The sequence below is a fragment of the Pristiophorus japonicus genome, chromosome 11 (assembly GCF_044704955.1).
Source record: "Pristiophorus japonicus isolate sPriJap1 chromosome 11, sPriJap1.hap1, whole genome shotgun sequence".
Taxonomy (NCBI): Eukaryota; Metazoa; Chordata; class Chondrichthyes; family Pristiophoridae; genus Pristiophorus; species Pristiophorus japonicus.
In genome coordinates, this window is record NC_091987.1 from 90,410,654 (window position 1) to 90,427,126 (window position 16,473).

At 45.0% G+C, this 16,473-nt stretch overlaps 1 protein-coding gene and 1 long non-coding RNA gene across 2 annotated transcripts in view; both read left to right on the forward strand.

The window, feature by feature from the left end:
• Positions 1-16,473, forward strand: part of LOC139275555 (proto-oncogene tyrosine-protein kinase ROS-like) — a 177,419-nt gene that overhangs the window by 9,535 nt on the left and 151,411 nt on the right. The gene's annotated exons all lie outside the window — the stretch shown is intronic.
• Positions 336-16,473, forward strand: LOC139275798 (uncharacterized). Its single transcript, XR_011595758.1, has 3 exons — positions 336-385; positions 11,875-11,994; positions 16,354-16,473. It is a non-coding gene; the product is annotated as an uncharacterized lncRNA (long non-coding RNA).

Below are 16,473 nucleotides of genomic sequence, written 5' to 3' on the forward strand. Positions count from 1 at the left end.
CTTCTGGGTGCTTAGCTAAGGTTATCAAGGCTATCAAATACCCTCAAGTGTTACTCTTAATCCTATTTTCACTGAATTAAGTAGGCAATATTACGAAGAACAATTACAAAAGTACGGAAACCATTTTTGAGAAAGTCACCTTTATTGTCGTCTATGAAATTGCAATTTAATTACACAATAAGCTAGATATTTTGCAGGGAAATATACATTGCAAAGACAACTTCTTTATGTTGTATATAATTATCTCCAATCTATGTCAATATTCTCTTTTGGCTGACTACAGTTTTTTTTGTGTGACTAATATGTAGGTTTTCCATAGCTGCAAGAAATACAGAAGGAATTGGGCCTGTAGCCATTGTGTATGTTAGCACACTGCCTCAACCAGGTAATCATGTTCTTAAATGTTAACTTGAATTAATGCTGCCCCTTTGTGGATTCTAATTTTATTTTCAGATTTGTTCAAAGTGGGGCCGAAATTCAGAGTCCGTATAAGGCCCGTTACCGCTGTTTTGCGGTGGCCATGCGGCGGAATCGACTGGCAGCCGCGTTCCAGTCCATTGGACCGAAATTCAGCTCGGGGATTTTTCGGCTTGTTCCCACTTCTGCCCCGCTGCTGCCGACTGCGGCAAGCATGTCATCAAAGCGCGCACCGCCGCTATCCCGCACCTCCATTTCAATCCGCCCCAGATTTACTGAAAATAATCCACGAGCTGCTGAACAGCTTTTTCTGTCGGTGTACCTTGTCTGCTCTCTCTCTGCCCTGGTGGTGCGGCAGCCATTAAAGGCAAGGGCTGATTGCTGTGGCCGCCATCTTATTTTTTTTGCCGGCCGACTTCCATGTCGGCCTGACTATTCCCCCGAGTTTGGCTGGGCCGCCAACAGGCAGCCTGGCACCTCCTCTTGGGTGCCAGGCCACTGGCCCAGCCGAAACCCTTCCTGGTGGACCAGTGGCTGAAGTTAATTAAATCCCCGATTCTCTCCCCTTTAACGGAGGGGCGAGAGCGTGCTGACACACACATGCAGTAAGGTCACTACCACTTGGCCACTGAGTGACAGCAGCAGAATCCCGATCCCGTCCCAACTTCCGCCCCTCAGCATGGATTACCGCTGCACTTCCGCCCACATTATGACTGACTTCCCGTCCAACAGTAAAAAATCAATCGCTCCCGGCGGAAAAAACAGGTAAAATATTATAGGTGCACCAGCTTTCTGGCGTGCCTGAATTTCGGCCCCAGTATCTGTTACATATATACAGGTGCAGCGTCGGGAATCTGGAATGATCCGGAATCCAGACCAATCCTACCGACTTCGGGGGCCCGCCACTGCCCGACCTCGGGCCTCACCTCGCCCCGCTCACCTCACCGCCGCTGCCCATACCTCGGGGCCTCCTCTCCAGCCCACCCAACGACCTCCTTGACTGTGCCCGCCCGAACACCTCCTTGGCGGGCCCTGTCCGACAACCTCCTTGGTGGGGCCCGCCCGACGACCTCCTCGGCGGGGCCAGACGACCCGAACAGCTCCTCGGCGGGAAATTCCCCCCCCTTTTTGACATTCCGGAAATACCCGAACCTGGGCTCGTGTGTTTCTGGATTCGTGACATGAGAAACAAATCGAAAGCCTGGAATCCAGAACGGCCTCGGTCCCGAGGGTTCCGGATTTTAGGCGCTGCACCTGTATTTTCATTCTTTGCAATCAAGTGATCCTTTTCCGTCATGAGGCATCATTGGTCCAGCCAGTCGATACTCAACCTACTATACTTAAAGGGTACTGATGTTCATTTCATTATTTCATTCTCCCAGCAATAAGGTGGGAGTGGGAATGGGATTTCTTGTTGCAAGGCTTTAATAAGATGAATATTCCTACTGGTGTTCTCTGTAATGTGGGTGAGATTTGGATGTTGAGTAAGGGTATATTTATGTTAGATAAGGGTATCGAGGGATATGGGGCAAAGGTGGGAACATGTAGTTGAGGTGAAGATCACCAGAATCTAATTGAATAGTGGAGTATACCTGAGGGGCTGCATGAATTACTGATGTTCCTAGAAAATGGGGTTTTGAGTGCTATCGCTTTCAATCCCCGTTGGAAACATAGAAACATTGAAAATAGGTGCAGGCGTAGGCCATTTGGCCCTTTTGAGCCTGCACCACCATTCAATATGATCATGGCTGATCATGCAACTTCAGTACCCCATTCCTGCTTTCTCTCCATACCCCCTGATCTTTTAGCCGTAAGGGCCACATCTGCCTCCCTTTTGAATATATCTAACGAACTGGCCTCAACAACTTTCTGTGGTAGAGAATTCCACAGGTTCACAATTCTCTGAGTGAAGTAGTTTCTCCTCATCTTGGTCCTAAATGGCTTATCCTGGTACTGGACTTCCCCAACATTGGGAACATTCTTCCTGCATCTAACCTGTCCAATCCCATCAGAATTTTATATGTTTCTATGAGATCCCCTCTCATTCTTCTAAATTCCAGTGAATATAAGCCTAGTCGATCCAATCTTTCTTCATATGTCAGTCCTACCATCTCAGGAATCAGTCTGGTGAACCTTTGCTGCACTCCCTCAATAGCAAGAATGTCCGTCCTCAGATTAGGAGACCAAAATTGTACACAATATTCAAGGTGTGGCCTCACCAAGGCTGTGTACAACTGCAGCAAGACCTCCTTGCTCCTATACTCAAATCCTCTCGCCATGAAGGCCAACATGCCATTTGCCTTCACCACTGGCTGTACCTACGTGCCAACTTTCAATGACTGATGTACCATGACACCCAGGTCTCATTGCACCTCCCCTTTTCCTAATCTGTCACCATTCAGATAATATTCTGGCTCCCTGTTTTTGCCACCAAAGTGGATAACCTCACATTTATCCGCATTTTACTGCATCTGCCATGCATTTTCCGACTCACCTAACCTGTCCAAGTCACCCTGCAGCCTCTTAGCATCTTCGTCACAGCTCACACTGCCACCCAGCTTAGTGTCATCTGCAATATATTACATTCACTTCCTTCATCCAAATCATTAATGTGTATTGTAAATAGCTGGGGGGCCAGCACTGAATCTTGCGGTACCCCACTAGTCACTGCCTGCCATTCTGAAAAGGACCCGTTTATTCCTATTCTAGATTTGTCAAGCATTATTTCCCTTTCATAAATCCATGCTGACTTGGACCGATCCTGTCACTGCTTTCCAAATATGCTGCTATTACGTCTTTAATAATTGATTCCAACATTTTCCCCACTATCGATGTCAGGCCATCCGGTCTATAATTCCCTGTTTTCTCTCTCTCTCCTTTTTTTAAAAAGTGGTGTTACATTAGCTACCTTCCAATCCATAGGAACTGATCCAGATTCTATAGAATGATGGAAAATGAATACCAATGCGTCCACTATTTCTAGGGCCACTTCCTTAAGTACTCTGGTATGCAGACTATCAGGCCCTGGGGATTTATCGGCCTTCAATCCCATCAATTTCCCTAACACAATTTCCTGACTAATAAGGATTTCCTTCAGTTCCTCCTTCTCGCTAGACCCTCAGTCCTCTAGTATTTCCGGAAGGTTATTTGTGTCCTCCTTAGTGAAGACAGAACCAAAGTATTTGTTCAGTTGGTCTGTCATTTCTTTGTTCCCCATTATAAATTCACCTGATTCTGACTGCAAGGGACCTACATTTGTCTTCACTAATCTTTTTCTCTTCACATATCTATAGAAGCTTTGGCAGTCAGTTTTTATGTTCCCTGCAAGCTTACTCTCGTACTCTATTTTCCCCCTCCTAATTAAACCCTTTGTCCTCCTCTGCTGAATTCTAAATTTCTCCCAGTCCTCAGGTTTGCTGCTTTTTCTGGCCAATTTATATGCCTCTTCCTTGGATTTAACACTATCCCTTATTTCCCTTGTTAGCCACAGTTGAGCCACCTTCCCCGTTTTATTTATACGCCAGACACGGATGTACAATTGTTGAAGTTCATCCATGTGATCTTTAAATGTCTGCCATTTAAGTATCATTTGCCAGTCTATCCTAGCCAATTCATATCGTATACCATCGAAGTTACCTTTCTTTAAGTTCAGGACCCTAGTCTCTGAATTAACTGTGTTACTCTCCATCTTAATAAAGAATTCTACCATATTATGGTCACTCTTCCCCAAGCGGCCTCGCACAACAAGATTTCCAATTAATCCCCTCTCACTGCACAAGACCCAGTCTAGGATGATTCTTCGACATATTGGTCAGAAAACCATCCCTTATACACTCCAGGAAATCCTCCCCCATCATCTTGCTATCAGTTTGGTTAGCCCAATCTATATGTAGCTTAAAGTCACCCATGATAACTGCTGTACCTTTATTGCACACATCCCTAATTTCCTGTTTGATGCCATCCCCAACCTCACTACCACTGTTTGGTGGTCATGTACCTCATCCAATTTTTCAGTCAAACAGGAGCCTAATTTGCATGCATCCCATATCTATTGTAGGCCTTTAGCAGGCCTGCTGAATGTAGTCATTTTTTTGGTGAATCAATGGCTCGGTTTTATTTCTGACCATTCTCATCAGGCATTAAAAGAAGCTACTTGATAAAGTCCCAATTTTAAGGGATATGAGCTTTTTTTTAAGCGAATGATTTTGTATGGAGTTTTGTGCACATTTTTGTGCGGAAAGTAATTTTGAAAGGATTCTTTGTCTGTTTTTCAAAATGTGACCACCAAGAAAATACTTAGCAGCAACAACAACAACTTGTATTTCTATGGCGCCTTTAATATAGTGAAATGTCCCAAAGTGCTTCATAGGATTATTGTGAGACAAAAAATTTGACACCAAGCTACAAAATGAGAAATTAGGACAGGTCACCAAAAGCTTGGTCAAAGAGGTAGGTTTTAAGGAGCGCCTTGAAGGAGGAAAGAACAATAGAAAGGCGGAAAGTTTTAGGAAGGGAATTCCAGAGCTTAAGGCCTAGGCAACAGAAGGCACGGCCACCAATGGTTGAGCAGTTATAATCAGGGTTGTTCAAGATGGCAGAATTAGAGGGGCGCAGACTTGTCGGGGGGGTGCTTTGTGAGGCTGGAGGAGATTAAGTGAGCTGGGGAGGGGCGTGACCATGGAGGGATTTGAAAATAAACATGAGAATTTGGAAATCAAGGCATTGCTTAATTGGGAGCCAATGTAGGTCAGCGTGCACAGGGGTGATGGGTGAGCGGGACTGGGTATGAGTTAGGACATGGGCAGCTGAGTTTTGGATCACCTCTAGTTTATGTAGGGTAGAATGTGGCAAGCCAGCCAGGAGTACGTTAAGTAATGTGACAAGCAGCAGAATCATTTATCACCATCGCAGATAAACTGACTATAAAGAAACTCTTCTGGTAGATCCTTAAAGAAGTGGGCCCATCTAACTGGATCTTACACAAAATGCATGTCCTTTAGCAAGTCATTGTTTCCTTAATATTGGAGGTTGCTTTTAAACGACCCAGTCAGTATTTTATATTGTAAGTGATCCTAGATGAAAGGAGTCATGGTAGGATGATCAGCAGATGCTATCAACCATATCTGCAGGCCTTGGCACGTCTACCTGGTGTGACAATGGGAAATAGGCTTTGCAGACTCTGGGTCAGCAGGTAGTCACTTGTAGATCTATTCTATCTGCTGCATGTACACCAGCAGACAGCCTGCGTCATAGGAACAGCACTATCAATGGCAGGCAGGTTTACCTGCACACACCAGCTATTTCATCACCTTTCCTACTGACTCGCACCAGCAGGCTGATGCAGCTGATCAATATTGCCAGACTGCTTCGCTTCATTTCCATAAGTACAAGCAGTTTTTGTCAGCCAGTGAGTTCCTGTTTCTGCTGTTGATCTAACACCAGCATTTGCCCTGCTCACCTATGCCACATTGTTAAGCTCACTAACTATTTCCTCTTGCTGCCCAAGCTGTTACACTGCTTTCTCCAACACCCTTTGCATTGCAAGATTGTAACTGCTGTTTGTGTGGCCATGTTTATGCCTGTGTGTGAGTGAGTGACAAGGGAGGCAGGACATTAGAACTGATGGTCATGGCCTATTATCTTGGTGGAGGCATGTGTCTCTCTCTCTCTCTCTCTCTCTCTCTCTCTCTCTCTCTCTCTCTCTCTCTCTCACTCTCGCCTCACAAATGAGGCTGTTCAAGGTGGCCTCCTCCAAAGGGCATCAAGAGCTTGTAGTCTCTGAGCCCTCCTCTGGTTCACATCTTCTCCCTTTTATTCGCTGCTATCTTGTGCAAGTGGCAAAACGATCTTAACATATATATTGAAGGAGCACATGCACAGTAATAAATGTTCCAAGCTGCAGCTCAACCTAGGTCTCAAGGAAAGAAGGAAAAAGAAAGACTTGCATTTATATAGCACCTTTCATGATCACCAGACGTCTCAAAGTGCTTTACAGCCAATGAAGTGTAGACATTGTTGTAATGTAGGAAATGCGGCAGCCAACTTGCGCACGACAAACTCCCACACAGAAAATTCCCACAAACAGCAATGTGATGACCAGATAATCTGGTTTTGTTTTGTTGATTGAGGGATGAATATTGGCCAGGATACCTGCTGTTCTTTGAAATAGTGCCATGGGATCTTTTACGCCCACCTGAGAAGGCAGACGGGGCCTCAGTTTAACGTCTCATTAAGCAGCCGTGTGACATGCTGTTAGGTTATGTTACATTGCTTTACAGCCGAGATGTCAGCCTTGGCTCAGTGGTAGCACACTTACCTCTGGGTCAGAAGGTCGTTAGTTTAAACTCAACTCCAAAGACTCGAGCACATAATTGCAAAGTACTTGCAGCGCAGAAACATGCCATTTGGCCCAACAGGTCCATGCCGGTTATCTAGATGCACACTTCAGTTCAGTACTAAGAGAATTCTGCACAGTCAGAAGTGCTGTCTTTCAGATGAGATGTTAAATCTAGGCCGACTGCCACCTCAGGTTGATGTAAAAGATCTCATTGCATTATTCAAAGAAGAGCACAGGAACTCTCCTGTTGCCTGGCCAATATTTATCCTTTAACCAACATCACTAAAACAGATTATCTGACCATTTATCTCATTGCTTTTTGTGGGACCTCACTGTGTGCAAACATTTCCTTACATTAAAACAGTGACTACATTTCAAAAGTACAGGTGCAGCGTCAAAAATCCGGAGTGCCAGAATCTGGACTCCAGGCCGATTGGTGGCAGGGTCGTTCGGAATCCGTTAAAGGTTTCGGAATCTGGACCCTGCCGACCTTGAGGCCCCGCCGCTGCCCAACCTCGGGCCTCGCCTTGCTGCCGCTGCCCTTACCGCGCCGCCGCTCGTCTCACCCCGCTCGCCGCCGTTGCTCTTACCTCAGGGCCTCCTCACCGGCCCACCCCAACACCTCCTCTGCGACGGGGCCTGTCGGCCCGAACACTTCCTTGGTGGCAGGACCACGCCCGAACACCTCCTTGGCGGTGGGATCCCGCCTGAACACCTCCTTGGCAGGGTCCTGTTCGAACAGCTCCTCCTCGGTGGGGCCCCGCCTGAACACCTCCATGGCGGTGGGGCCCACGGCCCGAACAGCTCCTTGGCAGCCACACCCCCTTTCTGACGTTCCGAAATCCAGAAATACCAGAATCTAGGTTCGGGTGTTTCCGGATTCGTGACGTCAGAAAGACGATCCAAAGTCCGAAAAAACGCGGAATACGGAACGGCCTTGGATCCCGAGGGTTCCGAATTCTGGATGCTGCACCTGTAATCCATTGGCTGTAAAGCACTTTGTGTAGTCCTTTCCAGATTTGGCTGCACTTTCAATTGCAATTTACAGCTCTAATGTGTGCCATTTGATAAGATACCACACTGAAGATACTCATGTCAAAGGTTAGGGCATGTGGAGTCAGGTGACAAATAGCTGAATGGATAGCCAATTGGCTAAAAAACTAGAAAGCGGAGAGTAGGGGTAAAGGGTATTATTCAGATTGGAGGAAGATAAAGCGTTGTTCCACAAGGATCAGTGCTGGGAGCACTGTTCATAATTTACATGAATGATTTGGACTTGGAAACAAGTAACTCAATATCAAAATTCACAGATGATACCAAACTGGGGGGTATAGCTAACACTGAGGAAGAATACAACATTGTACAGGAAGACATCAGAAAACTTGTAGACTGGGCAGTTACATGCCAAATGAACTTTAACATAGATAAATGTGAGATGATGCACTTTGGTAGGGAAAATAGAAACATCATGTCATAAACTTCATAGTCACTTTGGTCTACCTGTCCAATAGTTCGAAGCTGACTCCATATTGTTAAGTTATAATTTTTATTTAAGCATAAGTGAGACTTGATACATGCAGTATTTGAGGAGCAGTTTACAAGGAACAATTGAGAATTACTTTAGTCCATTGATCCTTGGGTAGAAGATGTGACCCATTTCCCATAACTCCTATTCACATACATCTGTACACCTGTCTGATGCCCTCCTTGGCCCTTCCCTTCTACACTGAGAGACCAAAACCCCCTGGGATATACTTCAAAAAATGGAACTGCAGAAAAATCTATCCAATCATGTATCTTCCATATCCCCATTCTAACCAATCATGGGCCAAACACATCTGTGCCCAGAGTTCGACCTTGAGCCTCCATATCTGTTTTTTAGACTTAGCTACAAGCTTTTTCTGTTCCTACAGTTGATGACTCATCCTGTGGACCTTGAAGACTACAAGAGTCCTAACTGTAAATAAAACTTAGGTTCAACATGCTCTTTTTCCCTAATTATAGTGGAGGAATAAAACCAAAGTAATTACATTGTAGACTCCCAAACTAAATATTAAACTGTAATCTAGCAAAGCCTAGTACTGAAAAATAATAAAAGGGGATTATATTTGATTATCAACAAATTACAAAGCTCTGTGTATTCCCACATTCAGAGAAGAGAGATAAGAGATGATGCACTAGACAGCTTAAAGTCTCGCACTGTTTCTCCCTCTCTTCTATCAATAACAATTTTATTGCAATATCAAGGACACTTGTATATCATCCAGAGAATCCAAAAGCAGTGGATTTCTCAGAACAACAGTTCTAGCAAAATGCTTAGGATCATTTAACTCTTGCAATGCCTAATTCCTCTAAATACCCTCATTAGCCTATATTCTTACAATCGCCTACACTTTGGAAAATAAGAAACAGAATGGAGTAGAAGAGCAAAGTGATCTAGGGATACGAATGAACACATTCTTTAAAAGCAGCATCACAGGTCAGCAAAGCAATTACAAATGATACCAAAGCACTGGGGTTTATTTCTAGTGGTATGGAATTCATAGTAAAGTTATATTAAAATTGTACAGGACCCTGCTCAGGCTGCACTTAGAATACTGTGCACAGTTCTGGTCTCTATACTATAAAAAGGACATCGAAGCACTGGAGATCGTGCAAAAGGATATGTACAAGGATGATACCAGAACTGAGAGATTACAGCTATAGGGAAAGATTAAAAAGGTTGGAGCTTTTTTCTGTAGAAAAGAGAAGACTTGGAGGTGATCTGATCGAGGTCTTTAAAATTATGAATGGGTTGGACAGGGTAGGTGTGGAGAGAATGGTTCTATTTTTGGGAGAATCTGTAACTAGGGATCATAAATACAAGATGGTTACTAATTAGTCCAATGGGGAAATAAGGAAACATTTCTTTACTCAGAGTGGTTAGAATGTGGAACTCGCAACCTTAGGAAGTGTATGAGGCAAATAGTTTAGATGCTTTCAAAAGGAAACTAGACAAGTACATGAGAGAAAAGGGAATAGAAAGATATGCTGAAAAGTTGAGATGAGGTAGATGGAATGAGATGAGACTTTGTGAAATATAAACACAAGCACGGACTAGTTGGTTCAAATGGCTTGTTTCTGTGCTGTACATTCTATCTAACAGCAGTGAAAGAGCTGTAAATTTTATTGAGATCTTGGGATGGGTTAACAGTAAATGTGTAACATCATGCTTACCAACATAGATCCATGGCCCTTGTACCTGATGAGTGTCAGCTGTTTTTCAGTTGGTAGCACCTCTGAGTCAGAAGTCCCACTCCAGACGCTTGAGTATGAAAGTCTAGGCTGACAATCCAGTGCAGTACTGAAAGTGCTGTACTGTCAGAGGTACTGTCTTTCGGATTAAATGTTAAACCAAGATCCCATCTGCTCCCTCAGGTGGATGTAAAAGATTCCATGGTACTATTTTGAAGAAGAGCAGGGGCGATATCCCCGGTGTCCTGGTCAATCAACATCACTAAAACAGATTATCTGGTCATTATCACATTTCTGGTTGTGGGAGCTTGCGGTGCACAAATTGGCAGCTGCGTGTCCTACATTACAACAATGACTACACTTAAAAAAAAAAAAAAAAAAATACTTCATTGGCTGTAAAGCGCCTTAGGATGTCTGGTGGTCGTGAAAGGCGCTATAGAAATACAAGTTTCTTTTTGATCGTTAACCTTGGCAGCATCCTTCAGGTGTGCAATCCCATTTTGCATTTGTCCCCAGGTTTTCTGTACATAGTATTGAGCATGGTTACCGTCTCTCAGCAGGCATTGATATTGCTGTTCTCAGAGTGTCCTGGAGTACAAAACCCTCCTCGTGCAGCACCTGTTCACCTCACCAGCTATCTACCAGGGAGTCTGGTACTGCACTGCTTGATCAACTACCTAGAGACTACATTGCCTGGAAAATCACCCTGATCTTTATCATTTATACCTACGAAGAGAAGCCTGATTTGGATTTCCTATATTGGAGCCAATTTTGAGATGACTTGATAGTTTCACAAGTTGAGGCCGAGAAATTCAATCGTTTGTGCCCTGTTAGCGCCCCTGGGGGCTGCTAACGGGGCACAAACGACTTGTAGTCTAGGCGTGGCACCGCTAACTGCTCCTGCTAAATTCCGCGTGAGTTTAGCGGCAGCGGTAATCCGTAGCTCCCCGAACATCACCGTGCGCAGCGCCCCGCTAGCGCCCCGGACCCTAAATTGGGTATTGCCCCCTGAAGCTACGCCAGATGATGCCAACAACAGCTTCAGGGGACGTGAACAGGGTAGACGCTCCCGGGGCGATAATTAAAGGGGAGGTATCAGGCAGTGAAAAACATTTTTAGATGGCTTTTTACCAGTTTTGATTGCGGGATCCATGCTGCGTTCGGTCACAGGCAGTTGGCACAGCAACCCTACTCCCCGGTAATCCAGGGAGGCCCATTTAATCACCACAGAGTTTGCAGCTTGGGCCCTTCCCTTTAATGAATGGAAGAGCCCCTCCTACGTGGCAGCGCTAGGCGGCCCAGTTTATAGTGCTGCATGCCGATCTCGACCTATCCACCCACTACCGCCTCAGAAAGGTAGTGGAGCGCGTTATTTTGTGGTCCACTTCCTATCGCGCGTGGTAACCCAAATTTAACTAGCTGGGCGGGACTTCCCGCGCCTGCCACAAAATGTCCTGTCTCCCGGATGTTACTGCCCCCAAACGGGGCACAATGGAATTTCACCCCCTGAGAGCCTCATTTCTGGAGAGTCATCACCTTCATTTGGATGTGTTTGGTCAGTTGTCAGCCTGGCTGTGAATCTTTAATGAACATATACATTTCAGAGGGAATTTAAAAATGAAAATCCGGACTCAACTCACGATAGTTGAATCACATCTGTTGGTTGACTGTGAATCATTACTGATTTCAGTTACAAAAAAACATTGTGACTCAGAACTTCTAGCCATCTTGTACAAAGGAGATGTTGGCGAGGTGGTATATATGGGAGAGTGAAGTAGTGGAAATTGTATTAGTCTGAATGATGAAATGTATAAAGATCATCATAAAGTAATTGTACAACTACTTTGTCTAAATTTAACTAAGAGCAAATAATTTCATTGCTGCAGAGCTATCTGAAAGTCTGGCACTCTGGCTGTCGAGACAAAATGCCCTATATGAAAGTAAACCTGGGGATTTGGAGGAGATGTTCTGTTCCAGAACAGATTGGATTACTCACAGCATCACTGGTACAGTTAATTCCTTCCTTTCTTGTTGATTCAGACAAGCTGTACGGTTTCTTGGCTGACTAATCTACAGTCAGTGGGTTCTGTCAGTTAATTTGAGAGTTGTAGCGACAATGAAAACTTCACTGAATATTGTTATCTTTTTTTTCTGCAGTATTAATAAAATAAAAGTCAATTTCAGATCATTGGTAAAAGAACCAGAGGGGAGGTGAGATATTTTACACAGCGAGTTGTTATAATACGGAATGCACTACCTGAAAACGTGGTGGAAGCAGATTCAACAGTAACTTTTAAAAGGGAATTGGAGATATATTTGAAAATGAAAAATTTGCAGGGGTATGGGGAAGGAGTGAGACTAACTGAAGCGCTCTTTGAAAGTGCCAGCACAGACACGAAGGACTGAATGGCTGCCTTCTGTGCTCTATGAAAGCTGTACACAATATTAATATAATAATATAATAAAAGCTGCTCAATTGTACTTGAGATCTCTATTTGATATTTTTGATAAGGGATGTCAGGGTTAGAACGCTTTACTGCTTTCGGTACGTTGGTGTCAGTAGGTGGCCTTCTGAGGTTCTGGTGAAGGCACGCTGTTGGGAGAGTTTAAAAGGAGCTTTACTCTGGAGTGACTAATGCTGATGGTGGGTGCCCAAAGTGTGGTGGGGGGGGGGGGGGATATTTTATTTCCTAATATAGAAAGTCCTCGCCTTGAGAAACCGAACAAATTAGCCAATACCTTTTTTAATAGGGAAATCTTATTATCACGAGCCACTAAAAAATCAGCAGATTTTCTTATGCTGCAAAACCTATGGAGCTACTGATATTTAAATTAATTTATTTCATCAGTTGAAAACTTAGAAATAAAATATGTCTTGGCTGAGCATGAGAGATAGCAATTATCTCCACATGTAACCGTGGTTTTTATAAGTTATGGCAGTGGAGCCATCTCCTGGCACACGGGCTCACACCATTATATAGCCTTTCAAACAAGCTAGCTGTAGAATAATTCCTTTGGGCTAGAATCTCCACTTTTTTGCATGCTTAACACCCATTTTACTGCTGAAATGACATGTAACGGCCATATATCGCCCATTTTGGCACAAAATGGAAACTGGCGAACATTTTTCGGAATCTTATCGCTGAGCGTTACTTTCCCCATGTGCTTAACGGCGGGAAAAAATATTACCACCCGTCCACTTTTTTTGGGCGGATTCAGCAGAATGGGCGAATTCAACGGCCATAATATCACCCAGCATTAGTTTCCACACGGATTTAACGCGAAATTCAATATTAACGCCCGCCCACTTTATTTTGTCGTAAAGAGCATATTTACCGAAACTAGCAGCCATGAGATCGCCCATTGTCAATTTCACCACATCGCACACATATCGCCCACAATATAGCTTGCCCAAAAAAAACGCCCAGAAAAAATTGAACTAACCGGAATGAATCACAGCGTTATGGGCACGATGTTGTAGATCACATGTCGCGTCCTTTAAAAGGCTGCTGTGCTTCAACCTCGGCGGAGTTCAGATGTACTCTGCAGATCGTTGGAGTTGATGTGAACATCTGTAAAAACATCTTGACCATACTGTGACCGATTGCAATTGAAGATGTGTCTTCGTCGGGGCATTCCTTGTTTGTGACCAATTGGTGGAAAGCCTACTGCAATGGGGCCTGTCCTTTCTCACCCTCTCTTGGTGACCAATTACATGCAGCAGATTCGACATCGACACTGCATTATGTGCCCAATGTAAGATGTAACAGATTGATGAGGAGGACCAGACGTTACACCACCCGCAAGTACAAGGAGAGCATTCTTACCTCGACTTGCCCGATATCACCTGCCTTCGGAGACTGCGCTTCCACAAAGAGGTTATCACTGAGGTATACCAGCTGATAAGGGCAGATCTGCAGCCTGCCAGCACCAGCCAGTACTGCGCAGTCCGTCAAGGTCAAAGTCACCACGGCACTGTCGTTCTATGCCTTTGCGGACTTTCTCAGCATGCCACACATTGCTTCATTAGACAGGTCACTGAAGCCCTGTACCCATGCAGTTGGGAGTTGATCAGCTTCCCTATTGACCAGGGAGGCAGAGAGTGAGAGGGCTCTAGGATTCTCCAGAATTGCAAACTTCCCCAAGGTGCAGGGAGCAATAGACAGTAAGCACATCGCAATGCGGGCACCTTTTCAGGATGCTGAGGTTTTCAGGACACTCTCTGAATGTCCAACTGGTTCTCAACCACCAGCAAATTATATTGGCAGTGAATGCTCAATTTCTGGGCAGCATCCATGATGCTCACATCCTGCGTGAGAGCACTGTACCTGACTTGTTTAACAATGAGCCACAAGGTCAATGCTAGATGCTTGGTGACAAAGGATATGGCCTCGCCACCTGACTGATGACCCCATTGCGTGACACCCACATCGAAGCCGAGAGACGGTACAATGAGAGCCATAGAGCAACTCGCAATTTCGTGGAGAAAACCATTGGAGTGCTGAAGCAGCACTTTAGATACCTGGACCACTCAGGAGGCGAGCTCCAATACCACCCTGAGCAGGTAGCTCAATTCGTGGTGGTGTGCTCCATGCTGCACAACTTGGCTATCAGGAGGGGACGAGAATTGCCTGAGTCTGACAGTCCACCTCACCAGAGAGAGGAAGAGGAGGACAAGGAGGTGGAAGCTGACATCGGGCCAGACAATCAGGCTGACGCTGAGGCCATGCCCCCGCCCCCCTGTAGACCGCATGAAAGGGCCTATGGTGGTGTGATCGCTGCAAGAGCCTTACGTCAGGAGCTCATCAATGATCGCTTTGCCTGAAAGAACATTGGTGTTATTTAAGGCTGACGCACTGCTGGGTGTGCAGGTCATACGTCAATGGTGGGTATCACCTTGGTGACAGTTAAAGTTTAAGTTGATTGAAGTGAAGTGTGATTATATCCTTTGATGCAAAGGAATCACCAGCATGTAATGGTGCAGCTATCTGAGCCAATGTGCTGCAAGGTTTTGTGAAATAAAAATGATTTAAACTGAACATTAGTCTGAAATCTTGTATTTCTGTACAAACCAACCTCCCCCCCTCCCCACCCCCTGCTGCTTCTCCTCCCACCTCTACGCCTTCCCCTTCCCCTCCTGATTCCAAGCTGCCTGGTTGAAGAGGTCCTCAGGCGATGCTTCATTGGTGGGGAGGGGGGTGGTGACAGCCGAACTGCTGCTTGGACGGATACGGGAGAGGACGGTCCCAAGGTGGGAACATGCTCCGAGCCAGAAGCAAGATGTTGCTGCTAGCTCTCGTGTGGTTGGCAATGGGGGTGCGTCACCTTTGGGTGCAGTGCGGCGCTCCGGGACCACTGGGAACCCTCTGCCACCAATGTTCCTGGCTACCAGCTCCAGAGCCTCCTCCATCCCTTCCATGTTATATCTTATTTGTTGGACAAAAACTCAGTGCCAACTATGTTCTTGGTGCTTAGTAGGCTTTTTGCTACTGGGGAATCTGTCATTCCTCCCACAACAGCCAGAGAAGCACATACCACAGTCACACATGCTTTCAGTGTCTCTCTCTCTCTCTCTCTCTCTCTCTCTCTCTCTCTCTCTCTCTCTCTCTCTCTCTCTCTCTCTCTCTCTCTGTCTTCTCTTCTGCGCATGTCATGATGACCCTTGATTCGTGGGAATTGAGTGTTGTCATGCCGTTGCTAAGGCAGCCACACTTTACGGCAGAAGGTCAAAAAAATTTAACGCTACCACCCATTTGATATCGCTCATAGTAACGTCCATTTTAAAAAATGGAAGCTCGGTATTTTGAGTGGGCGAGAAGCCGGCGATCTGAAAACCCTTTTTTAACATCCACGCCGGAAATAATACCCATTTTTGGGCGAGATGCACAAAAGTGGAGGTTCTAGCCCATAGTGTTTAGAAAATTGAGAGGTTATCTAATCAAGGTGTTTAAAATAATAAAAGGATTCGATAGAGGAGATTCAGAGAAACTATTTCCACTGGTTGGGGATTCCAGAACAACGGGCCACAATCTTAAAATTAGAGCTCGGCCATTTGGGAATGAAGTCAGGAAGCACTTCCTCACACACATGGGAGTGGAAAATTTGGAACTTTCTACTCTAAAAGACTGTGAATTTTGGGACAATTTAAACTTTCAAGAGCAAGATTGATAGATTTAGTTAGGTAAGGATATCAAAGGATATGGATCAAAGATGGTTAAATGGAATTACAGATCAGCCATGATCTGATTGAATGGAGGAGCAGTTTTGAGGGGCTAAATGGCCTACTGCTGTTCCTAATGTTCATAATAATTCAGAAAAATGACTAAACATTTTCTTATCTGTGTTCTCCCACTCCCAACTTCTAGGAATATCTGGTGATGTACGTAAGAAAGAGCTCTATATTTCTGAGGGGCCGCACATCTGGGCACTATCCGTTGGCAGCTCGAGCAGTTCCCGTCTGCTTTATCGGAGTGACCGGTTTATCA